The sequence below is a fragment of the Notamacropus eugenii genome, chromosome 3, assembly GCF_028372415.1.
Source record: "Notamacropus eugenii isolate mMacEug1 chromosome 3, mMacEug1.pri_v2, whole genome shotgun sequence".
NCBI lineage: Eukaryota > Metazoa > Chordata > Mammalia > Diprotodontia > Macropodidae > Notamacropus > Notamacropus eugenii.
The window spans coordinates 481,872,685-481,898,743 of NC_092874.1; the positions used below are offsets into that span (position 1 = coordinate 481,872,685).

At 43.3% G+C, this 26,059-nt stretch overlaps 1 long non-coding RNA gene across 1 annotated transcript in view; it reads left to right on the plus strand.

The window, feature by feature from the left end:
- Positions 1–25,344, plus strand: part of LOC140531777 (uncharacterized) — a 48,918-nt gene extending 23,574 nt beyond the window's left edge. The window contains exons 2-4 of the long non-coding RNA XR_011976436.1: positions 2,681–2,801; positions 23,572–23,713; positions 24,968–25,344. This is a non-coding gene — a long non-coding RNA (uncharacterized lncRNA). The remainder of the gene's footprint in view (positions 1–2,680; positions 2,802–23,571; positions 23,714–24,967) is intronic.
- The last annotated feature ends 715 nt before the right edge of the window (positions 25,345–26,059 follow it).

The following is a 26,059-nucleotide window of genomic DNA, read 5'->3' on the forward strand; positions in this document are numbered from 1 at the left end:
AGAGAAAGAACATTATAGACCAATTTCCCTAATGAATATAGATGCAAAAAAATTAAGTGAAATATTTGGAAAGAGATTACAGTAACATCTCAAGGAAAATACATTATGGTGAGGTAGGATTTATATCAGGAATGCAGATATTCAATATTAGGAAAACTATCAGCATAATTGATCATACCAACAATGAAACTAATAGCAATCATATGATTATCTTAAGAGATGTAGAAATGTAGAAAAAGAATTTGACAAAATACCATACCCATTTCTATTAAAAACACTAGAGAGCATAGGAATAAATGGAGTCTTCCTTAAAATGACAGGTAGCATCTATCTAAAACCATCAGAAAACATAATATGTAATCGGGATAAGTTAGAAGCATTTCTAGTAAGATTGGGGGTGAAAAAACATGTCCATTATCACCACTATTATTCAGTATTGGACTAGAAATGTCAGCTATAGTAATAAGAGAAGAAAAAGAAATTGAAGGAATTAGAATAGGCAAAGAAGAAACAGAACTCTCTCTCTGCAGATGACATGATGATATATTTAGAGAATCCTAGAGAATCAAATAAAAATTACTTGAAATAATAAACAGCAAAGTTGTAGGATATATAAAATAAACCCACATGAATTACTGGCATTTATACATACATACATACATACATACATACATATATATATATATACATACATACATATATATGTATGTATATATATGTATATGTATATTTCTATATATAACTAACAAAGCCCAACAGCAAGAGATAGAAAAAGAAATACCATTTAAAGTTACTGTAGACATTATAAAATATTTGGATGTCGACTGCCAAGACAACCCAGGAATTATATAAGCAAAATTACAAAATACTTTTCATATAAATTAAGTCAGATCTAAATAATTGGAAAAATATCAATTGTGCATGGAAGGACTGAACTAATAATTAAAAATGACAGTTCTACCTAAATTAAATTAGTTACTCAGTGCCACACCAATCAATCTACCAACAATTATTTTAGAGTTAGAAAATTCATCAGCCAAATCTCAAGAAAACCTGAGGTTTGTTTGTCACCTGTGGTTTTAGGATAGTGATGGATAGACTTGGCTGAGATATATGTCATTTGTTTGGACTCTTTACCCTTTCCTAATTCATCTCCCACATAACTATCACATGCATTCTCCAACCTAACAGCCAACCTGATTATAACCCTGTCTCCTTAGTCACTCAAAAATCTTCAGTCTCTCTTTAATACCTCTAAAATAAAATATAAACCACTTGTCTTCTCATTTAAAACCCTTCACAGTCTAGCTCCCACCTTCTTCCAGTCTTATTTCATATACCTCCCTTCTATGGCCTTTTTTTCTTCTCAAACTGACTTGTTAGCTATACAGGGAATGTCGTCTCTCATCACAATGCCTTTACCCAGTGTGGTACTAATGTCTAGAAAGAACTTTCCTCACTCTTTCGCTCTTGATTCTTGGAACTCCTAGATTTCTTGAAAGCATAGTTCAAATGTTACCTCCTATACAAGGCCTTTATTTACCATTTCAATTTTGTAGTTCTCTCTCCCTCTTTCTCCCTTTCCCTCTCTCTCTGTCTTTCTGCATATATTAATGTTTTATATTTATAAATAAATTCATATATGTATATACACATATGTATGCACACACATGTGTCTATAAATGAATATAACTATACATATTATATATATATATATTTTTTTCTTTGCTTAATTGAATGAAATTTCCCAGACTCTAATGGGTCTCATTTCTCAATTGGCACAGAGGATTTTGTCCTTCCTCTTTTCAGGCCAGTTACCTTTCCTCTAAGCAGCCCCCAGAGAGCAGCAATCACCTCCTGTCCCTGCCTCAAGAACTAGCAGCCAGATGAGCTGGGGTCCGGCTGCCTAAGCAAGGAACAATTTCTCCTCAGTTGGAAGTATTTAGGGATGTGCATCTCCAGAAATGGCCTCCTGTAAATTTAGTTTCCAGAAGCTTAAATAACAGGAAGGCTTTGTCGTAGGAACTGTGTTCCAAGGAAGGGAATGCTTTTACCATGGGTAGAAAGAAACCTACCAAGATAGAAGGAAAACAGGATAATCTTCCTGCCATCATGCCTTCACTGATGTTGTTGGCTTCAGAATTACTAAGTAGTATTATTTCCCTGGAAAAACAAAACAAAATGACCCCAAAACAAGAAACAACAAACGAAACTTGAAGTCAAAGAGACACAATTTCCATCTGCGCTCTCCTGATACTTGATGTATGTACAAGAGTCAGCTTTATTCTGTGGGTGATTTTTGAAGATTCCATTGGAAAACTGTCTGAGGAGCATTGAACCTGGCCAGTGCTCTCCTCTGCTGTTGGCATGTCCAGAGAAAATGTTCTGGGAACCATCAGCACAATGAAGATTTTCCCTGGTTTAAGAACAGAGTTTAGCTCTTTAGAAATCCCAGAGCTCTCAGTTTCCCCAACAGGCTTTATGCACAGAGAACAACCAGAGAGGCCTAGGGACAATTTTGAATTGTGCTTCAGTTTAGCTCAATTCAGTTGAACAAAATGTTATTGCCCTACACTTTGTCTCTAATAAACAGAAGTTCAGCATCCACCATCTCACTGGTGCTGCTCTCTGATTGTTAGATCTGAAACAACAGTCTTTGAAGAATTTTTTTTTAAAGCAGGTATCATCCAGAGGTCAGTGGAGAGGCTCCTGCTTGGTGTGTGCTTGCTATCTGTGGCATACAGCCTATGAGGAACTCCGAAAAGCATTTGGATCCACAAGCATCATCGAGGAAATGAAAGGTGAGCATAGAACATGGACTGACCATGGGGCAAGGGTGAAAGACACTAGGTGGTCAGCCCTAGTGTTCCACAGCTAACTCTAAAATGCCAGGAGGAAGTGTGGCAAGTCTCCAGCCTGTTGGGTGGACTCCTTGGTAGAGATGAGGGGAAGATGTGGGCATGAGTTACCCAGGAAGGTCATGTGTGGGTGGATTGGGACTACCTTGATGGAGAGATTTTCTAAGTGAGTGAGATGATATCTGAGTCTATGCCCCACATGGTTCTCTCCCTCTAGGACTTCATGTCCAATTGCTTTTTATAGTGATCATCATCCTGTGTTCCATGAGAGCTCCTGGGTATCAGGATTCATGTACCCAATAAATAGCCCATCCAGTCTATGAAAGCTGGTTCTACTATTTTTTCCCAAATGTTGTGGCAGATGTGAGAAACCATCATTTTGGCTACTGTGTAGAAAGGAAAAAATGACAATGTCCTCAGCTTGGCATTTAAACAGATCAGAGGACCTTGGTTTAAATCCCTGTTTTGCCTCTTACAACTTCTGAGACTCTCTGTGGGTCATGTTCCCCACATGGGTTCTGTAGAAGGTAGAGTACCAGATCTCACTGGTCCACCGAGTCAGCTGAGCCATGATTCTCATCTACTTCTAGGTACTCTATTGGAGAAAGGGACTGGACTTCAAAAAATTTTTTTTTTTAAACAGCCATGAACCTCAGTCCTGCTCAGTGGGAGCTCCCCCACGATTCTCTTGGAGGTTTTCTGAGAGTCAAGGAACAGATTGGACAATAATTCAAACTCTTTGGGAATGTTTATCCCTTTTCCTGTGGCCCAGGCCAGCAAACCAGGAGTGGTGACTGTGAATATCAACTTCCCACACATTCAGTTCTGGGTTGGGTTTTTGAAGAGAAAGGTACCATTTCCTTGAATCAACCCCTAGGAACCAACCTTTGACTCTGGCAGGAGGCCCCTCCTAAGCTGACACATAGATCCCAGGGTCTGGCCTGCCCTTTACTTCTCCTGTCTTCCTGAGCTGGGGTGGGAACTTTTGGAAGGATGGAGAACATTATCTCATCCTAGACCAAAGACCAGATAAAACTCCTCCTTCTTGCAATTAATGGCCCATAAAAGGCAGGCTGAAATGTCATGGTGAGGCCACCATCGACAGTTTCCTAGGCACTGGCAGGAATTTTCATGAACCTTGGAACATCTGGCTGCCAATTTCCTGACCTTTTCCCCCTAACCTCTTATTACTTTCTGTTAACAATATTGTGAAATGTTCTTGATCTTTCATTTGCTTGATCCTGGCTTTCTATGTACCACTGCATGCCTTATCTATTTTAGAATACGTAATATAACTCACATATCTGAGGTAATTGAAGGTTTATGAAGCTAGCCCATTTTACAGATGGAGAAGGGTGGCTCAGTGTTGCATGCATAGGATTGTGCAGCTAGTCAGTATCTGAAGTAGGATTTGAATCGATTTCTTTGTGACTCCAGCTCTGTTGTTACAGAGCCATCGTGCTTCTAATGTCCTTCATGTCATGCTACATGGAATCAGCAGGATCCACATTCCTCCCATCCACACTTCTTGCCCAATTCCTGCTCTCCAGGATAGTCCAGAACAGTCATTGGTCACAGCTGATCTTTGAACACACAGGACCATGACTTCATGTGGAAGTTCGTCTTTCCAGGACATGAGCTCCATGATGTGATTTAAATGTAGAAATGATTTGGTGATAAAAAGATGAGCAGAATGGTTTACTTTGGCAGAAAGAGGGCTGGCTTTGGAGCCTGGAAGTCCTCTGACCTGTAATGGCTGGCAGACTGAGGCAGACACCAACCAGTAGTATGCAACTGAAATAGAAATGGGGGGCCACCAAATAATGCATGAGTATCCCTGGGGGCCACATATTGACTTAAAAAATCCACTTACTAACATTATGTTTTATTGCAATTTTACTTATTTTGTTAAAATCAAGGAAGTTCATGGCTTCAGGGCAGCAGATGAAGGGACTACACCATGTGTGAACTCTGTGCGTTGGATGGATGGATGGATGGATGGATGGATAAATGGATGGATGGATGGATGGATGGATGGATGGATAGATGGATGGATGAGCATTTGTTAAGCACTTACCATGTGCCACCTTTTATGACCCTCCCATTGCCTGGACTCTCCCTCCCAAAGCCCCTGGTGTTTATCGGATACAATCCACTTCGTACAGAGTCACATTTCTCCTCCTTACATTCATGCCATATACATTTATATACATTCCTGCCTCCCCTATTCCAATGCAAGTTCATTGCAAGTGGTAACTGTTTTGTTCTTTGTTTCTGTATGCCCCCTGCCTAGCACAGTGCCCACACAGGGTAGGCACCTAATAAAAGCTTGTTAATTGGTTGATTGATGCTAGGCACTTAAAAGGGATTTCAATTCCTTTAGGGCATGGAAGTCCTCTAGGCTAGCAGGAGCCCCAGCCCTCTCCTTCTGCGTCCTGTGGGCTAGAGACTAGGGAACATGTGCCTGAACAGTTCAAGAATCATGTGATTTTAGGGGAGAAAGGACCTCAGTGGCCTTCCAGTCTAGACAAAATCAGGAAAACCACCCACTGGAAGACACCCAGCCAGTACTCATCCAGCTTCTACTTGGAGACCTCCATTTAGGGCAAAGGAACTCACTGTCTTCAACGGTAATCCATTCTTTGGGACACGTGGTAGATGTCTCCTCACACTGAGCCTCCTCTGCCCATATCTCTTGATTCCTTCCTCAGGGGGCCAAACTGAAAAAGTTTAGTCTCTTTTTCATATAGCAATCCTTCAGGTACTTGAATAGAGTTATTGCGTCCCCTCCAGGCCTCTTTTCCAGCCTAAATAGCTTTCACTCCTCCCAGATGGGAGGCTACCCAACCCCCTGAGGCTGGACAACTCCTCTTTGGGATCCTGGGAAGGCCCTAGGCAGATGGGAATAAAATGCAGGTCTCCTGACTCCTAATTTAATGCTCTTTTCCATTGGCCAAATGCCTTTTCTATTTTGTCTCTGAAATTAGCTCCAGGAGACAATGGAAAAGTGTGGTAGGCATCCTCTGAGACCTCAATATAACTCACAATATAACTTAATATTGCTGTCTGAACACTGTCCTTAGAAAACTCCCTTTCCTTGGCCCCAGAGGAGAGTCCCATGGGCAGGAGGTAGGAGTTTCAAAATTCCAATTTGGACATAATGGAGGGAAAAACCATCCTGCCTGATGGGCAACAAAAGTGGGATGAATCTGCATCTCCTGCCCCTTCCTGCCCCCCCCCCACCCCTCCCCAAAGCAGGACACTGATCATTAATGGAGGTGCTAGAGTGAAGGCTGGACCTATGCTTCTTAGGGAGTGGAGAGGGTTGTTCTCTGTAGAGATGGATTCCACAGCCCTCCATGACTCTTCCATCTCTGAGATGTTGTGGTTCTGTTTTCCTGTTTTGCCTACACCTCTAGCAGCTGTTACCAAGGAAATCAAGATGCTAGAGATTGATGTTTGCTGTTTGGGTCGAAGTTCCCCCAGCCTCCTTCTTCTTGAACTTTCCTTTCCACTCTCTGAGAGTTTGGCTTGACTTTCTCAAATTCACCCCTACACTTTGAACTTGTGGAAAGAGGAAAAGGCAGGAGCCACAAGGAAGCTTGATGGTCCAGGAGACAGAGCTCTGGGCTTGGAGTCAGGAATTCACATGTGAACTCAGACACTTACTGTGTGACTCCATGGGACCAGGGGACATTTCCCAGACTATCAGAGAACTTCTCTACTCTTCTAGCAGAAGGCTGGGGATGGGTATGAGAGCAGATGCTGTCTGTTTTTTAGCTTGGGCTATGGTAGGGCCCCACACCATTAGGACATCTAAGAACCAGAGGATGGAGGAGACTTGGTAGAAGAGAGCAAAGAGAATCCATAGGGCCATAGGGTCAGAGCTTCAGGCAAGGAGCGACAATGGCAGGTGTAAGGTATACCTGTGTGAGTGGAGAGAAGTAGACCCATGTGAAATTGTAAGTTGTGGCCAATGATTGGATGTGGAGAAAGGGCAAGTGAGGAATCAAGGCTAATGGTGAGGTTCTGAGCCTGGGAGACTGTAAGGATGGTGGTGCCTTTGGCAGAAGCTGGCATGTTCAGAAGAAGAGAGTGTTTGGGAGGAAAGATAATGGGATCACTTTGGGGGATGTTGACTTTGAGATGCCTCCAGTTTGAAATCTCTAATAGGTAATTGGTGACACTGCACAGACATTCAGGAAGGGGTTGGTTGCTGGAGGTACAGATCTGGGAGCCAACTTGTAGAGAAGATATTTAAACCCACAGAACCAGTGAGATAACTAAGAAAAAATAGAGAGAAGAGGGCTCAACACAGAATTTTGGAGAGCACCCACAGGTAGGGCTCCTGATCCAGAGGAGGATCCAGCAAAGGAGATTGAGAAAGAGTGGTCAAGCTGGTAGAAGGTGAACCAAGAGAGTGGAGAGAGCACCCAAGAAGAGCAGGGAGGGCACAGTGTCGGATGCAGATAAATTGAGAAGGATTCGTTGTGAGAAAAGATGGCCATATCTCTCCTCACTCCCTGGCCATGCTTTTGAGCGACCCAGGTACCTTTCCTGAAGACTTCTGGTTTTACTGGGTGCTCCAGTCCAACACAGCATGAGCCCCCAAGTTTCTATAAATACATCAGGACGATGTAATTACCCAACAGAACCCAAATGGCGCCAAAGCTCTAGCTCCAGGCTATTGTGTGAGGTTTGAGGAGCCTTTATAATTCTGTGCGCTTCAGGACCCAACGCACATGCTAAAATAACAAAACAAAAAACCCTTCATTATGAGTTTTCTCTGGAGACCCAATCGGCTCCACAAATGTCACTGCAGCCTCTTGAGTACACAATAAAACTCTCCATGAATCTCTTCTATTCTTTTCACCCCCACACACTTAAAAAAAACTCCAGGAAATTAAATGCAAAAACACAAAACACTTACTGTATGTTTAATTTAAAGGATAAAACACAAGGTTGGAATAACATTGGGGCGGTGACACGTGCCTGGAGTGGGCAGGAAATTCCGTGTTTCGGCGGCCGCCCTTCCCCTCCCTTCTGTCCTGGGATCCCATTACACTGCTGGGCTCTGAAAGGATGAAATATGCCTGACCCCAAAGATAAAGGGACAGTGCAGAGCTCTGTGGGCTTCAAAGTCAGAGTGGGGAAAGTGGGGGCCCAGCGCATGAGTTGTAGCTCCATTTCTTGCTGTCTTGGAGTCGTCACCCCCAAGAGAGACCAGGCAGCCCTCATCCATCTTAGAGGCCTGGCTCGTAAAAAACTGAGGTGTGTAAGTGTGCGTGTGCAGTGGGGGTGGAGGTGGCAGGGAGTATCTTTAAAGGGGGAATTGTAATGTCGAAAGAGAGGACTTTCCGTTTGGCCTTGGATGCTCGGTGAAATGTGTTGTAACCCTGGGAAAGGCACCACTGGCCCCTTGGTTTACCCACTGGCAAATTGGAAAGAATTCAGTTCAGCTCAATAACCATGGCTTTGGCCTTTACTGTTAACATTGTTTTTGCTTCATTTGTGGAAAGAATCAGTGATGTCCATGGGGTCTTGACCCCTGGGCAAGTTGGATTGAAGGAAGGTGGGGCCAAACAAAGTCCCCTGCCTCACTTTCTCTTCCAGATGGGTCAAAATCTAGCCACAGGACAAAAGTTGGGAGGACTGGTGATGGCCTGGGAGGCCGTGGATGACCCTGGCATCTTCCATGTCTAACCATGCGCTAAGGACTCCATGGCACCTGCAGCCCGCACCTTCATAATCATTGGAACACATTGTTCTCATATACTTCCACTTGGGAAAGTCTTCACATGCTTGGGGCAGACGCCCCCTCACTCACTGATGGATTTGAGTGCTTTACTATGTGTGAGGCTGATGGAGTCAGGATTGACTCTGGAGTAAAAAAAAGACCTGGGTTCAGATCTTACCTCTGACACATTCTGGGGTGTTAACCTGGGCAAGTCACTTTAATATCTTAGTGCCCCAAGCAACTCTGTAAGTGGCAGAGAAGTGCAGTTGCCATAGGGCAGGAACTTTGCTCACCTGGTGTGCCCAATATCAGGGCAGTTAAAGGTCAATGCCTTTAGTGCTGGAAGGCAACTCCTCTGAGGTCTAATTCTGACCCTTTTCCCACCTCACTCTTCCATTTTACAGATTAAGAAATTGATTCCCATGGAGATTAAGTAATTTGCCTAAAATCACAGTTATTTAGTGACAGAAGCAGGACTTGAATCCAGGACCTTTGCCTCTAGCTCCAGTCGATTTTTTTCCTTACTGGACCATAATGCCTCAATATGCAAGGTACCATGGGAGGCTCTGAGATGATGAGCTGCAATGACACTGTCCAATTCAACTGCTTTCTTTCACAAATGAAGAAACTGAGCCCCAAACGGAGGAATGGCAGAGGGGCGATTTGAGCCATGCTCTTTCCACCGAAACACATCTCTTAGAACTCATTTTCACAGGAATGATTTTTTCCTTTGGCCATGCTTCCCCTCTTCTTCCTTGGTGAGATTGTTTTCATTTTAACCTCAATACAGACATTCAAGTTTATCCCCATAAGGTTTCACCTAATTACGTTTGACTCCCAGTTCTGAAGTTTTAGATCTGGTTTCTGTTACCCAGCAGGCTATCTGTCCCTTCCAGCTTATATGCTCCTTGTTCCGCTTTGGCTTATGTCACTGATAAGAAAAAGCAGTCCCTGTGCAAGAACTCTGGGGTGGGCACTTCTGGAGAGATGACCTTCCAAGTGGGCATCCATGTATCACTAACTACCGTAGCCTTAGGACTTTGCTAACATGTTCCTGAGGGGGTGCCCCCCTTCCTCTGGCCTTCTCCTCTCTTCTCAGCTTTCTTTGGTGTGTTGTCTCTCCCAGGTGGGCAGGGATTGTCTTTTGGCTTGTGTTTGTATCCAAGGCCTTAGCATAGTCCCTGGCTCGTAGAAAGCACTTCATAAATGCATGTTGCCTCTCCTACCCTTTTTGCTTAGCCGATAAACCAATCCCAAATCAACACACGCATGCTTGACATTGGGCTCATGTTGATTCATCTCTCCTTCTACCAGTTGAAAAAATTGTCTAAACCTTCTACCTTGACCAGAAAAAGAAAAAAAAACAAAAAAAAGGAAATGACTCTCCCAGGATGCCTGGTCTTGAGGAAGTCAGGTCAACTTTCAATAATCTTTGTTTCCCATCTTGAATGCTTATGGAGTCACAATGTCTCAGGGTTGAAGGGACCTTGACTGCCATCAACACCAACCAGTGTCTAGAACAAAATCCTTTCTACAACACACCTAACAAGCAGGCTGCAAGATGATGCCTCCGATGAGAGAGAACCCTCTGCAACCCTCACCAGGCCATTCTGCTAACAGGGAGGGAGGTGCTCCTAACATTCAGCTGAGGTTGGCCCCTGGGTGGCTGCTGGTCACACTTTCTAGTTCTGCTCTAATAACCCTTCTACATGGCAGCCTTTGAATATTTGAAGTCAACATTGATTAAGCACTTGTTGTATACCAGGCATTGTGCTACATGCCACCAGGTATTGAGGAGAACAATCATATTCATCTGCTTGAATTCCTTCAACTGCCCTCAAGACCAAGGTCTCGAACCCTCAAACCCAAGACAGTCGCCATCTTGGCTGCTCTCCCCTGGACAGACATTCATCTAGCCAAGCTGCCCCCCACCCCCATTGGGTACAAGGGAAGTAGGTGGTTTTTTTAAGTTGAAATGAAAGCTTTTCCATTTAGCCCTAGTAACGTATCACAGAATTTTGTCAATGATGAACATGAAAATCATCAGCCTCTAATTTTCAAACTGTTATTTGCCCTTCCCTCACTTCTTTAATTGATCAGGGACTGGTCTCCAGATTTGTACCAAAGTGATTTTCCTGAAATGTAGGTCTGCCCATGTCACAGCTCTCCTTCCACTTCCAGAATCACTGCTCTTTCCCTATATGACCTCTTTATCCCCTCCTCTGATCAGTATTCAAGTTCTTCACAACCTGGTCTCTTCTGATGGTTTCATTCTTTATCTTATCCATCCCTCTTGTACACACTCTGTGGTCTAGGCACACTGGTTTACTTGCAGATCTTGACAACAAATAGTCTTATCTCTAACCTCTGTGCCTTTATACTCACTGTCCTCCATGCTAGGAATGCCCTCTCCTCTCACCTCAACCAGAACTTCCTTCAAAACTCAGCTCAAATTGTATCTTCCACATGAGACCTTTATTACTTCTCCCAACTGCAAATTTAGCCTTTTCTCCTTGAGATTACCTTTCATCTACTCAGTGTAGATGCATCCTATATACTCTGTATGGACCCACTTGCATGCCTGTTGTCTCTGCCATTAGATTGTAATGCCCTTGAGGACAGGGACCATTTAACTTTTGGTCTTTATATCTCTAGCACAGCACAGTGCCTAGCCCATAGGGAGCACTAAATGAGTGTTTGATTGATGGATCCTGGCATCTGTGCCATTCTTCATGATTCTTCATATATCCTTGACAATATCACAGCAATCACACCTGCCAGTTCTTTCAATACCCAACATTGTGATCAGTGGAGCCACCTGGCCAGAACTCAGCAACTTATGACCACTAATCTCATTATCTCTGTGCCCTGGGGAACATCACATAACTTACCGGAATTTCAATGATCAGATTTGTAAAAAGGGAAAAGATAGCTAGAATACCTACTTCATGGACTTGTTAGGAGAATCAGAGGTAATATTACATGGAGCATGCTTTCCTGGTCCTAAAGTGATATGTGTGTATAGATCCATACATATGTAATTTGTATAGCACTTTAAGGTTTTAGAGATTATAATATATATGTATATGTTAAATATATATACACACATGCATATGTGTATGTGTACGCATAAACATATACATGTATAATCTCATCCTTACAACAACCCTGTGAAGTGAGGGTATTATTATTCCCTTTTGGCAACTCAGGAAACGGAGGCTGAGCTAGGCTAAATGACTTCCCTAGGGTCACACAGCTAATAAAAGACAAAGGCATAATTTGAACTCAGGTCTTCCTCACTAAGTATACCACTCTGTGCCCTGTGCCCCCACCCCGCTCAGTCTGCTTTCCCTCTTCTTCTTCCTAATGCTTTGATTCTTTGCCATCTTCACGGATAATGGGATTGAGTTCCCTGCTAAAGATTTCTACAAAGTCCTTTCTGATCCCCAGACTTTTCTCCTTGACAGAGAAAACAGTGACCACACTGGAGTTGGTTTCTTTGACTTTCTTACTGTTTCCATGAACAACCTCTTCTTTCTTTGATAGTTCTTAGTCAGGGCTCCAGCTTCCTAGCAGCGATGTTTGGAAAGCAGTGTGGTCTGTTGGAACCTGCACCTAGCCTTACCCCAGACAAGGCTGGATGGCCTGCCATCTTCCTTCCAGTCAGGAGCATCTGTACCAGGCCAGCCAGAAAGTCCGGTCCTCCTGGAGTATATCTGTGCTACAGGTCATGACAGCTTTTACACCCCCTTTCGTCAAGTAGTGAATTTTTACAGGCAAATTACACGTCTATTTACAGTTCAGCTACAGTGAGCCCGTTTACAATGAGTAGCGTGTATATTTTTACAACTACATTTGTACCACTGGAAAACAGAAGTGTGCAGACAGAGCCCTGAGCTTCACCCCTGGGGTGGGGTCGTTAGACTGTTTAGGCTCAGCTAACTAAACAAAGCCAAAGAAAGAGGCTTTGTGCTTTCCAGATGGAAAGTATCCCCATCATGAGGCCAGGGGTTGGATTAGATCACCCATCTATGAGGTCTTTGTATGCATAGTAATGAGGGGTTCCATACACATATTATCCGTGCCCTGTTAGAGCTGCTGGGGAGTTTAGAGATCATCTAACAGAAGACCCTCATTGGATGGAGGAAGAGGAAACAGGGGACAGCTCACTCAAGGTCAAACAGAAAGGGAGTAGTGGGGGTGAAAGACCCTCCTCCCAAGTCCTTTTACTCTAAACACATGGACAACACCATAGTTTTACAGTGTATGATATAAATGGAGGCATTCATGTCATTGATCTGGATGTGGCTACACAAACAATGCTAATCATAATTAGAGGGCAGTTTTCTGACAAGGACTCGGAGAATTGATTTGATTGTTTGAGGTGGAAGGCAGGGTGTGGCCAACACTCAGATAATGACTCCCTGGAAACATCACTTTTCACTCCTTCCCAGGTTCCTTGAAGACATAACTTGGACCCGTCTGGGTTTCATTTCGATACAAAGTGAGGCTGAAACTTTGGGTGGATCATTTCAATCAGTTTGACAGAGGTGACATGAAAGAATTTTAATTAACTTCCTTGGGGTGTGTTAAATGATTTTAAGTTCCAATGATTCAACCAAGATGTAGGAAATTTGTTTGTGAAACAAAGTAGATTGGAAGATCTTGTCTTTTGCAGTAACAGAAATGAATGTGTTTAAGTAAAGGATGTTCAGACTGATTCTTTGGGAAGATTATTTAAGCCACTATACTGGACATAAATTGTAGAAGGGATAGACTTGAAGCAGGAAGATGATTCAGGAAGTTACTACAATAATCCAAGTGGAGTACACACTCTGGGCCACTCACCCAAATGCTAATTCTCACTCACAGATTGGGTCCAGTAGAGTGAATGTTGCTTTCTCCCAGAATTCTAGAATTGTTCCTGAGGGGACAGCCCTAGGGTATTTCTTATTGGTTGGTTGTTGTCCTTCCTTTTTGAAGAGGGCCAAAATGGCCTCACCATTGCGTGTCCAACTGTGGCTGATCAGACCAACATGAGCTCAGAATGCTCTACCACAGGTTGGGCACAGATAGTTCATATGAATTTTGGGGGTGGTTACTCCAAATTTTCGCATCCTACATTTATGTTGTGCTGTCTCAATTTTGCTTTGCTCATAGAGCACAGCACCCTTTCTGATGTGGGCACGCCATGCTGAGTGGTCCTGTGCCAGTGTCTCCCATGTGGCACAGTCAAATCCAAAGTTCTTGAGAGAGACCTTGAGAGTGTCCTGGTATCGTTTCTTCTGGCCACCATGTGATCGCCTGCCCCATGTGAGTTCTTCATAAAATAGTCTATTTAGCAAGCATACATTTGGCAATCAAACAATGTGGCCAGCCCATTGGAGTTGCGCTCTCTGAAGCATAGTTTGAATGCTTGTTAGTTGAGCTTGAGCAAGGACTTCAGTGTCTGGTACCTTATCCTGCCAGGTGATCCTCAGAATCTTCCTCAGACAGTTCAAATGGAAGTGATTCAGTTTCCTGGCATGGTGGTGGTAGACTGTCCATATTTCATAGGCATATAACAATAAGGTCAACACAACTGCTCTGTAGACCTTCCGTTTGGTAGTCAGTCTAATACCTCTTCTCTCCCATACTGCTGGCTCTGGCAATGCTGCATCAACCTCATTGTCAATGTGGACATCCCTGGAAAGTACACTACCAAGGTAAGTGAGCTTATCCACAGCATTCAAAACTTCTCCATTTGTTGTAATTGATGGTTCCATGTATGGATGGTGTGGATGGCTGAGGGAGCACCTGTGTTTTCTTGATGTTAATTATTAGGCCAAAATTAGCATAGGCAGCAGAGAATTGGTCCCTACTTTGTTGCATTTTAGCTTCAGAGGCTGCATTGAGTGCACGATCATCTGCAAACAGAAAATCATGCCTGGCATACCTGGCATGGTAAAGTCTCTTCTTTCTTCAGGTTGTCTTCATAGCATTCCATATATGTACATATATATCACTCAAGAGACATACATATGTACATATATTTGAAAATTACATAAATATATATCAGTAGTCACAGAGCAGAGTTTTGGACAGTTATTTGCATAATCAAGCAATTAATTGAAATGTCCTTTCCAGGGATTAATGTTGATTAGGTTACTTTTTTCAGAACTAGACATTAAAAGGATGGTAGGAGGGATGAGGAAAGTGCAGAGAGAGGGCCATGGCCTGGGGTGGGGGGGACTTCTAGAGTGGATCTGCACGCATGGGCCACATATGTCAAATGTTTACCTGCCCAGGGTCCCAGGTGAGCTGATGCTGTGTGGGTAGGGGATGCTAAAGCTCAGGAATGTTGAAGAGAATTGGAAAATAGTGGCCAGGATCTCTGTGGTCCTCTTCCCTGTTGCCACACTAGGGAGGCAAAGTAGCTGAGTTGGGAAAGGAGGAGGCCAGAAGCTTCTGCCACAAGCTCTGATGAGCTCATCAGCCTCTCCCCCACTCCAATATAACTCATAATCCATATATAAAAGTGTGTGCATGTGTCTGCATGTGTGTGTTCATGTGCCTGTGTGTATGTGTGTGTGTAGGGGGGCTGGCTTTTGAGCTGGAATTCTGAAGTTTCTAATGTAATTGGAGAGCTGAGTCTGATGGAAGAGACTGAGAACAAAAGGACACAGGATGACTGTTTAATGAGGAGCTGCAATGCTCTGGTGAGCTTGTATTTTCTGCCTTTGTCTCTGGGGAGAAAACAAAGGAAAACAAAACAGATTTAAAAACTTGTGTCTTGGGACTGTGTTGTAAACTGCCTGAGGTCTTGGGGTCAGAGAACATGGCTGTGCATTGACTCAGCTTTCCAGTTCTGAACTCTTCTGAACTCTCTTTGGTGTGCTGGTGTACACAGACTTCCCTGGTGACCACTCTTCAGATAGATCAGAGCAGGAATCCTTGTTCAGTACTGGGTTGAAGTTGGTAGCCACCTCTGGCATTCTGGGATTCAGAGTCTCCAGAGTGACCAGACCCTGCCCTCTGAGGGCCTCTTTGCTTTCCTTCCACCATGTTTACCGCTCCGTGAGTCTGCCTGAGACCTCCCTGTATCTCTTCTTGTCCTTTCTTGGACATACTCAACCACTATGCCAGAGCAGAGGGTATGAATTGAGATAAACCATAACTTTAACTATAAACCAAACCTGTAACTATCCATATCACTATGGTAAGATCCATTGAGCGTGAGTTGTCCCACTGGGGAACCAGACCTTACCTGCACTTCTTCTGAGGCTTACCTGAATCCAGTCTGAATCACGAAGCACTTATTAAGCACCTACTATGTGTTGGGTTTTATACTAAGTACTGTGCTGGGGATAAAAAATATTAAAAGGAAATATTTTATTACTTCAAAAAATTTATATTTTATTGTAGGTAAGAACATGAACACCAAAAATTAAATACAAAGCAATTTAAAAGTTAATTTCTAGTGGGAAATAAAGTAGAAAGAGGGGAAAGTGGTTGATGTCTGGCTTGGCATTCTCCTGCAGATAGCACTTGAGCTGAGCTTTATTGGAAACTTGGAGCCTAAGAGATAAAAGTGAGGAGGGAGAGCATTCTGGACAAGCCTTTGCAAACGTATAGAGGTGGGAGATGGGACGATGTGTGAGAAACAGAAAGTAGGTATCTTAGCATACATAAAGTGGATGAATTTGAAATGATCAAAAAGATAATCCTGGACCAAAGCTGTAAAAGGCTTTACGAGTCAAAGAGAAGAGCTAGCTTTGTATTTCAGGGGCAAAAGGATGTAACTGGAATTTCTTGAGCAGTAGAAAGATGTCAGAAATGCTTTGGAAATATCAATTTGGAGAATCTGTGGAATCTAGGTAGAAAAGGGGAGACTGGAGAATGACACCAATGAGGAGGCCATCTCCATTATCCAGGTTAAATCTGATGATGACCAGGACATGGGTGGTGGCCTTGTGAGTGGAGAGAAGGAGATGAATGAGCAAGATGCCAAGGAAGTAGAATTGACAAGATCTGGCAACTGACTAGATGGGGATGGAGGTGGTTAGAGATATTAGAGGACAGATATTCAAGAGATAGCCTCAGAGTACATATCATGAAGTTATCAGACAGCCAAGAAACATAAAAAAAAATCACATTTCTGGAGATTGTACAATAAAGCTTTCCATAATTATTGAAATCAAAAGATAGATATCAGATTGACAGAATCTACCAGATGCCAATTGGAATGAGTTCCAGATTCAGCTTACCGAGACATACTATCACCAAACTCCAAGACTACAATAACAAAGAAATAATTTTACAAACAGCCAATAAAATATATAATGATTTTTTTTCTCCAAAGAACACTAATGTGAATTATACAAGATTTTCAAATGCAACATGTATATTGAGAGAAAAAACTGGAAAATAAGTATATAAAAAATCAAGAGAAGTTCAGCCTCATCCCTGAATTAGCTGCCACCAAGAATGACCATTCTATTCAAAGAAATGTTGCATGAGTATGAGGGAGAGAAGAGTGACAGGTCACATACTCCAATGTTCATCACAACAAAAAGACTTCAGAAATGTGTAGAGACAAGACCAGTGTTGGGAGAGATGTTGATAGAAAAATCCCGGTGAAGGCTCCAGGAAAAGAACAAGGTTAACCGAAGAGACTTTTTCATCACCTCCTAAGTAAAAGCAAATTCTAAAACCTACTCTGCTTAGCTTCTAAAGTTTTTTTGAATCAGGCCCCTGCCTATCTTTCCAGCTTCACATGGCCCTCCCACATTCTTTAATCCAGCCAAAATGGCCTTCTCTCTGTTCTAGACATACATCTCTTATCTCTATGAATTTACCCTTGCCATTCCCAATGTGGCAAATTCACCGTGCTCTTCACTCTGCCTCCCAGAGTCCCTCCCTTTCCTTGAAACAATTCAAGCATCACCTGCACAAAGGTTTGCCTGATCCTCCCAACTTCTAGCACTGCCTTCCCAAGCTACCTTCTACTGTTTTGTATTTTCATGTCTATTTATTCTGTATATCCTATATATTTAGGCATATGTGTATAAATGCATGTATATGTGTGTGTGCCTACAAAAGGCAGCATAGTGTAATGCATAGTATGTTGACCTTTGTACTGGGAAGAGCCAGATTTAAGTCCTTCCTATGACTTGTGCTGACGTGCATCCCTGGGTAAGTCACTTGACCTCTGGCCTCTCTAGGGCACTGCCTAAGACTATAAATTGGAGAAAAGGTACAAACTTGAAATGTCAGAGGTAGTTTTGTCATCTGACAGTTCTCTGTACCAGCGAGCTCACAGTGACAGCCCTTATCCCTATGCACTAGTTAAGTGTTCAAAAAGGACACTTTTTGAAAACTGAGAACATTTATTTCTTTGTCTGTTTCTTTAGCTCCTAGCACTGTGGCTGGTGTATAATAAGGGGTTAATTAATAAATGCTTAATGATGGATTGATTTAGGAATAGAAAGCAGCAGAAACCTTGTTTTGATCAGTAACTATATCAGTGTAACCCACCCAGGAGAGAGAAGTCATAAACCAGCAAAAGAGTAGGTTCAGAGAACTGCAAAGGAAACAATAGAGAAGTTGCAGTGGGGCAGGAGAGCAGTGGGATGTTTGGGTTAACAAAAAATATTGGCCAAGGAGGGAAAAAATATATAATCTTTAATGTATATGTATACACACGTACATACTTACATACACTCACACACATATACATATACACATATATACACAGATGCAGGAAAAAGGAAAACAAAGAGGAAAGATGAAGAGTGGGCCTATAGGGGAGAGGAAGGAGAGAGGGAGGAATGGGAGAAGAAAGAGGAGAGAGAGAGAGAGAGAGAGAGAGAGAGAGAGAGAGATGGGGAGAGAGAGAAAAAGAGAGAAAGGGAGGGAGGGAGAGGAGAGATGAGAAATTATGGTCACCCCAAAATGATACTCTGATCTCGGACCAATCAAATGGAGAAGTGTCCCCATTTTTGAAGAGCAAAATCCTCCACTCCAGCCTTATTCTGATGCTTTATTACTGTGACCTTGAATGTTAAGCCAATGAAACCGGAAGTCTGTTAGGTTTTACCAGCCATTGAAGGCTAGTAAATGGACCATGTAATGTCCATGCATTTATTGTCCAAAGACCCACTTCATGAAGATTGGAGAGGGCTAGTTCCAAGGAATGATAGGCCATCCTCACTCAAAGACAATTTGATAGATCGTAGATGGGTCTCATTAAGTCCCCATTCTGTTGAAATCATGAATCCTTGAAGTAGTGATTGAAGCATTGACCACTATAGAGGAAATGCTGGGATGAATCATAGCCTAGGGGAGCTATAGACTATTACTGTATTACCAAGATGATGAATATTAAGGACACAAAGGAATCCAGAAGATACAAATGAAAAGTATTCCAGTGAGGAAAGACAGAGAGACTTGTCAGAAGAGGCCAAGGAGCCTGCACAGGGAGGTCACCAATTAAACTGAGTCTGAAAAAGATACATGTATGGGAAGAAAACAAGGACGGGGATAGGGCATGAATACAAATATGTGTCATGGTTCTAGAAGACCTGTGTCAGGAGCAGATGAGGTAGATGTGCAATAATTACCATCAACATGCTTTTTTAAATTTTCTTAAAACTCTTAGAGAAAATATGATGATCAGATAGCTAATGCAATCATTATTGCTAGAGGATGAATCAGTGACCTTAGCTCCAAATGAGAAAGCATAACCAGTTCTTTTTTTTTTTTAAATGATCAATTATATTTTTATGTGAAGAAAAACACTATCAGTATGAGAATAAGGAATAAATTTAAACAGGGAAAAAAGTCATAAATGGCTGCCCAATATATCCATTTTGGGAGAGGGGAACAAGGAAGTAGAGAGGAAGTTAAAAAAAAGTACTAGGGTCATTGTCTTCATTTCTTAAGTTTAGGCCAGAGTCTTTTTGATGTCTAGAATGTAGATGCTTGTTCTAGACCACATATTACAAGATGCCCCCAAGGGACTTGACCAATAGCCATGATGCAGCATCCTTTGCTCCCATAATGGCCTTTCCTTTTCCATCTTCTTTTGCCTTGCTTCTCTGCCTTTTAAAAATAGCTCTTTGCATTGTCATTCAGAATCTACAATGGATTCTCCCTGTGAGTTGGACTGCAAACTTCTAAATACTTAGAAAACTCCCCGATTCTTGTATCCTTCTCCTGACTGGAGAGTTGGCTCATTTGACAAAATCCCCCCTGTTATTTATTCTGCAGACACATGAAAATGGGGACTAGATGACAGTGAAGTTCAGTGGATTTGAAAATGGTTGAATGGCCAGACCCAAAGAGTAGATTTTTAAAGCTTCTCTTGTTGCCTTCTATTTTTTGTATCCTTTTAGCTATGCCCTGTATCCCTCCCAAACCCTTTCTCAGAGAGCCAACCCATATAGTAAATAGCATTTTTAAAGAGATTTAAAAAATCAGCACAAGTGATTGATATATTGCAAAATCCAAAATCCTGTGGATCTTCTGCCTCCATGCACCCTGTGTCTTCCTGTATCTTTTCCTTTGAGTCCTGCTTGATCTTTATACTTCTGTTACATTGATCTTCGATTCTAAGGATATGTGGTTGTGCTTTCCCTTGACATGATTCTAGTTACTGGGTAGTGTTTTCCTGGCTCTGCATCAGTTCATAAACTTCATTCTCTGTAGCCATCAGATGTCTCATTTCTCACAGCTTTGGAGCGTTCCGTTCTGTCCCTGCACCACCCTTTGGTTAGCCATTCCCCACTTGTTTCCAACCTAAGTACTCTTTATTTTTCTTTGTACTCCTCTGCTAAAGAGGGTGATCTTTTTGCTAGAAGACTGGACGAAGCAAGTAATAGGTAGATAAAGCTCAGGAAAGACGGAAAGAGGTAATGAGTTCCTCTATGTGCTGTAAATTCAGTTCAGTGAAGATTTCTTAAGACCCTCCAATATGCAAAGCACCATATATAGCTAACACCGTGGGGTATACACAATCACTGCCCTCAAAGAACTTCTATTCTGTTTGGAGGAGATGGCATTTAGTAGCGTGCGCACAGAGAAGTATGCATTAGTAATATGAGCAGAGAGAAAGCCCATGTGGAAATGGTGGTGGTGGTGGGGGGGAGATCAGTCAAACCTTAAATAGAAGGTGGTACCTGAGCTGAGCCTTGGAAATGAGGGGATTTTAGGAGGCAGAGGATTCCAAGCACAGAGAGGGAGTCAAGATGAGAGGGAATGTCCAAATCAGGGACCAGCTGGGAGGCAAATTTGTCTGGAACAGAGAGGAGTCCTATGAAACAAGCTTAGAAAGGATGGAAGTGGCCAGACTGAGGAAACCTTCCTTGCTCTTTTTATTATTAAATTTTGTTTTCATTTTATGGAATCAAACAAGCATTTCCATAACATAATACAATAAAAAGATGACTGCACATGAAACTGCAGATCTTCTATGCATAACTTGCCTAGAAGTTTAAAAACACAACAAAATTATTGGGCAAACTTCTTTATTATCCTTCCCTCTCCCCCTGAATGAAGTAGTTGTTTTTTGTTTTTGAGGCATTAGAGAACTACTCAAGCTTCCTAAGCAGGGAGGAACATGGATTTGTTTCCGGAATATTAATTTGGTAGAGTAGAGATCTGAGAGAAGAGGGAAGTTTTCAGTCACCAGCTCTGGATGCCGACCTTCCCAGGCATGCTGGAAGAGTTTGTATATGCCACGATATTGAAGAAATAGTTTTAAAAGAATAGCTTTACATGTTTAAGATGAAGGAGGCAATGTTAGGCAGAAGTTTGTCTGAAAAAATGATCTGGGAGTCTCAGTGGACTGCAAGTTCAATGTGATTCTTTGCACAGTCATCAGAAACTTCTTGCCATCTTTAGCTTTACAAGAAGCAGAGTGCATTTTACTGCACTCTATCCTTGGGAGACAACTTCTGGGATACTGTGGGAATCTCAGAAGTGCAATCGAATCAAGAAGATTTGAGTTCTACCTCAAACCCTGGCCAAGTCCCTCAGCCTGTTTCCTCATCTGTATAATGTAGATAATAGTTCCTGTATCACAGGGTTGTTGTGAGAATCAAATGAGCTAACATGTAAGGCAATTTGCAAGATTTAACGAGCTATATAAATGCTGGCTAACACACACAATGCACATATGTGTGTATATAATATGTGGATATGTCATATATGTATGTGACATATACCTATATTATGCATAAATTTGTATATGTCAAGTTCTGGGTTGCCTGCTTTAGGAAGGGCATTGACACTTTGGAGAGCATCTTGAAGATTTCCATCAGGATTCAGTGAAATTCATTGAAATGTATTTGTTTTCTCGATTTCTCTGCAGCATCTGCCACTCTAGCTCCTCACCCCACCCCCACCCCGGTGCCAACCCTTCTTGATGGCTTCTTCTCCCTAGGTGCTCATGTCAGTGCTTGGTTACGTTCTCCTGCCTGTGGGACTGATTCTTCTTGGTCTCCTTTGCAGGTGCGTCATCGTCTACTGGATCTTCTTTTTAGCTTCTGCTCTTTCTCTCGGTGGTCTCATCAGCCCCCATGGGTTCAGTTAGCATCTATACTGCACAGATTGCTCCCAAATTGATATATCCAGCCCTCATCTCTCTCCTGAGCTCCAGTCCTTCATCACTTACTGCCTGGCTGACATCTTCATCTGATGGTCCATAAGCATGTCAAAGTCCCCAGATTTGTAACAGAACTCGCCAGCTTCCCTTTCCCACCAAACCAATCCCAAACATCTCTTGGAGACTTTCATTCTTCCTGCCCCCTCCAGGATCACAATCTGAGCTTTATGCTAGGCTTCTAGCTCTCCTTCCCTCATTATGTGCAGCCAGTTGTGAAACCTTGTTAATCCCACCTCATCACATCTTGTGTTTGTTTCCCTTCTACTTACACCATCACACTCAGCCCCTATTGCCCCTCACTTGGCCTAATTCAGTCACCTCCTAATTCTCCCCTCATCCATTCTCTCCCTTTCCTAGCCACCCTCTGTGCCCTTGCCATATGAATATCTTGCAGCACAGGCCGACCATTGTCACTCTTCTCAGGAAGTTCCAGTGGCCCCTCTGCTTTTAGCTCATTGTATGAGCTTCTGTGGTTGACATTTAAAGAACCTCACAATCTGGCCCCAGATGGCCTCTTCAGGATGATTCCACAGTCTGTTCTCTCATACTCTACAGTCCAGTCCAAATGGCCAACGTCATAGAGCTTGATGCTGGGCTGGTCACAGGGTGACAGATGTTTTGGGAAGGATGCCTTGCTGCCATCATTCCAAATATGGCAGCCTGGGTAGAGGTGCGTGTACTTCCTCTGGGATGGTACATACAATACAGTAGTAGTCTGTGGATAGGGCTTGTTGGAGGATGGGTAGATCTGAATCTATGTATGGGAACTAACTTTTCATAGAGGCATAGCACTCTGCTAGTTCTCTCCTCTTTGCAAAAAAAATTATAGACATTCTGCAGAATCTGGAAAAACTAGGGATCCAAGGGCTTTCAAAACCTTTGTCCACTAGCATACCATGGGGCTTATTTGAAATATCAATCTCTGATAAAATCCAAACTTCATTTTCATTATCCTGTCCTCTGAAAGGTCAGAACAACCGAAAATTCTGATGTGATAGAAATATAACCCTGTGCATTATCCAGAATCAACAGCTCCTTCCTGCCTCTCCCCGCCCCCCACCTTTTTTTGCCATAGCTAGACTGTGCACTGGCCTCAGGCCTGAAATATAATGGATGGTGTCTGACCTTGCCTAGACCCAGAGCCTGTGCCCACAGGTAGCTACTGTCGGCTTGGCTTCAGGTGTAACTAGGTGCAAACACCTTGTATTTTCCCCATGCCACCCTCTCCCTCTTGTGACTTATTCTACCCTTTTAACCCAAATGTTAACTCTGTTCACAGACTTTGGTCCGATATTCCACTCCTTACCGTTATGTTATTTTATGTCTTTCAGGGTTAGTCTTCCATGTGTAATGGAACTTGGAGCAAACAGACATCTCTGCCAAAGAATTCCTGGCCTGGTCATGGAAAGGACTTTCTCACTGGGGTCAGGCATCCGTCCCTTTGTCCTTCACCTTTATTGATCTCTGCAGCTGGTGAGTTTCTCTCCCTTCTGTTTCTGGGCTTTGTCTAGACCCTAGTTTGTGGGACAGGAAGAAGTATTGTTGATTTCAGTTAGGTGGGACCCCTCAATCTTGTGTGCTTCTAGTTCTTCAATGACAATCTCCCACTTGGAGCTATGAACTGGTTATTCTGGCTGCTTTCTGGCAGGCCAGCTTCCAAAGCTGGAGGCAATTAGGCTGGGCAAGGAGAAGTGGGAGGGTCATTTCTAGAAGGCACACATCTGCCAATGTAGAATTCCTGCCGCCAGTGGTGTCTTGGCCCCAAGAAGTTAGAAATCAATAAACAATGTCTTGGTCAGACCAATACCCATCCACCTCAGGTCTCTAGGGAAGTGCTTGGGGAACTCACTGGCTGATTCCATGATGCAATGTGGTGCTACAAAAAGTCTGTGACCTATTGCTAAGGCCAAGAGAAAACTTTTCAAGGTCTCTGACTCTTTACAAGGTAGTGAGAGATCAAAATGACATTAGACCAATCTTCTGCAGAGACCTTCTCTAAGAGAGTGGGACCAGCCCCAACATCCATAAGAGCCTTCCTCCTCCTTCTTCCCCTTCCCCTCTTCTTCCTCCTCCTCCCTCTCCACTTCCTTTCCCTCCCCCTCCTCTTTTATTTTAAGAAAGTAAGATCCCTGAGTAACTAAGTGCTTGCTGAAGGTTCACCTGAATGAATGCATTAGGCTCAGATAATTGGGTACAAACATTCCTGGGATCAGTCAACTACTTTAGCCCTCATTCTGTATTCACAAAGCAAAAATCTGAATGGGAATTCCCAAGGGAGTTTCTCTTGTGCAAAGTGGGGAGCATTTGCTATGTATTTTACACAGAGTCCTAAGGATGCAGCTCCCTTCCTTTTCCTCTTGGTCCATTTGTTGGAACCTCTGGTTAATATAGTAGTCACTTCTTTACCCTGCTCTCCAACTGTCAGATGCCCAGTCATCATTAAGGACTGGGAGGACTGGGTTCCTGAGGTTATTAATACAGGGAAATCCTCAGGTGAGGGAACTTCTTTGGGGAGAGTATGTGTGTGCATGTGCGTGAGTGTGTGTACACATGTGTGTGTACATGTGTGTGCAGTGAAGGTCAGAGCTTCATCTGTACATTAATACCCAGAAGAAAGTCATATGCAGTGAAAAGTGCTTGAGATGTGGAGTCAGGGGGCCCACATGAAGATCCTAGCTTTCCCATTAGTACCTGTATGACTGTGGCCAAGTCACTTTACCTCCCCAGGCATCACTTCCCTCTTCTGGGAAATGGCTCAATTGGACTCAGTGGCCTCCAGCATCCCTTCCAGCTCCAACTGCAGGACTCTCTATAACTTTGATCATAGTGCTTCACCTCAATTGCTAGACCTGGTGACCCCTAAGGTCCTTTCTGCCTCTGACTCTACGATCCCATGCTGGAGCGGGAAGTGATTATAGGAGTGTGATGTCCAGCCAGCAGGTCAGTATCTGATTAGGGGGAGAAACAGAGGGGTATGCTGCAGAGTTGATCAAATGCTGCAGCCTGTCTTCCCATTGTCTCTTTGAGACTAAGTGCCCTAATCCCCTGCCATGCCCCGGTCACCCATGGGCCTGGCCTGCCATGTTCCTTTCTAAGTCAGGGACACTAAGCAAGGATTCAGGCTCAGGAATTAAGTACGTTGTTAATAAATAAAGATACCGACAAAGACACAGATAGAGAAGATAGAGAGGAGAAAGGGGAGAAGGAGAGGGAGAGAGAGGGAGGAAGAGGGGGGGCTAGGGAGGGAGGGAAGAGGTGAGGGAGAGGAGGGGGAGAGAGAGAGAGGAGATGGGGAGAAGGAGAGGGAGAGAGGAGAGTGAAAGAGGGGGAGGAAGAGAGGGGGCTAGGGAGGGAGGGAAGAGGTGAGGGAGAGGATGGGGGAGAGAGAGAGAGGAGAGTGAAAGAGGGGGAGGAAGAGGGGGGCTAGGGAGGGAGGGAAGAGGTGAGGGAGAGGACGAGGGAGAGAGAGAGAGGAGATGAGGAGAGACAGAGAGAGAATGGGTGTTTTTCTGCTTTACCTTTGATAAAATTAAAGTGCAAAACCACAGGGCAGATGATTGGGGGTGGGGAAGGGGTGGGAGCTATGCCAGCCTCTCCCTTTGTGATGCTTGGCCAGCCCTCTGGCTTCCTTTGTGGCTTAATTTGCTTTTTCCTGAGAAGAGGATGCTCTATCACTGTGGGATGGGAATCATGGATGACTTCATTCAGACCCATTGCACATGGTAGCGCTGCCATATATACTCATTAAAGAAACCAGACAAAGGGTGTGGTTTTTCCCTCCAGCAGTCCCTGGCAGAGAGCCCCTCCCATCTACCAGGT